This window comes from Belonocnema kinseyi, chromosome 10 (genome assembly GCF_010883055.1).
Source record: "Belonocnema kinseyi isolate 2016_QV_RU_SX_M_011 chromosome 10, B_treatae_v1, whole genome shotgun sequence".
Taxonomy (NCBI): Eukaryota; Metazoa; Arthropoda; class Insecta; order Hymenoptera; family Cynipidae; genus Belonocnema; species Belonocnema kinseyi.
This window is the reverse complement of record NC_046666.1, coordinates 33,618,484-33,620,213: the sequence shown is the minus strand read 5'-3', so window position 1 is coordinate 33,620,213 and position 1,730 is coordinate 33,618,484.

Below are 1,730 nucleotides of genomic sequence, written 5' to 3'. Positions count from 1 at the left end.
TGAAATTTTTGTAAAAAAAAAAATCAAAACATGGTTTTCGATGTATTTTTTCCCGTAGAATTCGATTCTGAAGTCAAAAAAATAAAAATTTTCTTTATTTTTGTTTTATTTAAAAAAACCATGAAAAAACCGTAAAAAATTAGGTTTTTCTAGCAAAACCCCATAAAAAAGTAGCTGGACCCTACTTTTTTATTGCAAATTCGGATTCAGCGTCGAAAAATACATATGAATATATAGGTCTGGTCAATTGCACAGACACTTTTTTTTTGTGGGCCTGTGTAATTGTAATTTTAATCAAAAACAGCAAATTTCTAGAATTTTTTTAAAGAAACCTCATTAGTAATATTAAATTGCTAAAAAAGTAATTTTGTTAACTTTAATTTACTATTTAACTGACTTTAATGGAAAATAGGACAAATAGTGGAAAATTGGTGAAAATTTGCAATATTTAATATTATTCTAAGAAAATATTAAAAATAAGAATGAATCGTTTAATCGATGGTTTTTGTTAACTAGAATTAATTGTAACTTCATTTTAATTGAAAAATAAACAAAAAGTTACAAAATTCAGAAAAAAACGCAGCTATCTATTACTAATATAGAAGATATGTGTGAAAATAATTTAATTTAAAAAATATTATTGCTATATTTAATTCACTATTAACTTACTTACAATGAAAAGTGAACAAAAGGTTAAAAATTTCAGAACAAACAGCGATTTTTAGCATAATTCAAAGATAGTATTATTCAAATTAATTATAAATTGTTTTAAAAAAATATATTTTTTTAAATAATAATAGAATATTGCCCCTTTCTAATTGAAAATTGTTCGAAAAGTGGACACTTTTTCAAATAAACCGCAACTTTTTATCTCTATTCTTAGAAGAAATTTCTGAAAATAGCAATAAATTGTTTAAACAATTTATTTATGCATCTGACTGCGAGTAAAAAGTTGTATTTTATTTACTAGGAACAATTTGCATTTAAGAAACTGCAAAAGGTCATCTTCTGCGCCAAACACATGCAAACCCTATTTTTAGATCGATGGGGTTTTTTTGGGACCCTATAAAACGGGCTCCTGGGTATGATATTTAAAAAGTCATATTTATTCATATTCTATGGCGATTTTGAAGAGAAATGTTGAATTTAAACTCGACTAAGCTTACATTGACGAATTCTAAAAGTGTACAAAAAATTATTTTTTTATGGAAAATATATGTTAAATTTCATGGCGCTTGCACCAACTCTAAATATCATTTTTTTCGCAACAGCAAAAATTGGATTTATTGTTTACCGGGCCTCTACTTATAGGCCTGAAGACCGATTTCAAATATTGATTAGTTTTACTATCAGCCACATAACGAAAAAATCTTTAGATTTACGTTCCACAAAATGGATAGGATAAGATAGAGGAAGGAAGATTGAAAAAGATAGACGAAAATTTATATTAGCAAATAGAAAAATATAGACGATAGTTTATATTACCAGAGATAGAAAAAGATTGACATAACTAGATAAATGATGGTATAAAACAGATAAAAGGGAATTGGAAAAGATAGACGGGAATTTAGATTACCAGAGATCGAAAATTATAGACAAGAATAGATAAAGAATAGGATGAGATAGAGATGAGGGGATTAACATAAATTGATGTAAATTTAGATTGACAAAGTGATAGAAAAAGATAGACGTTGATATATGCAGTACAGGATAACGTACAGAAGACAATA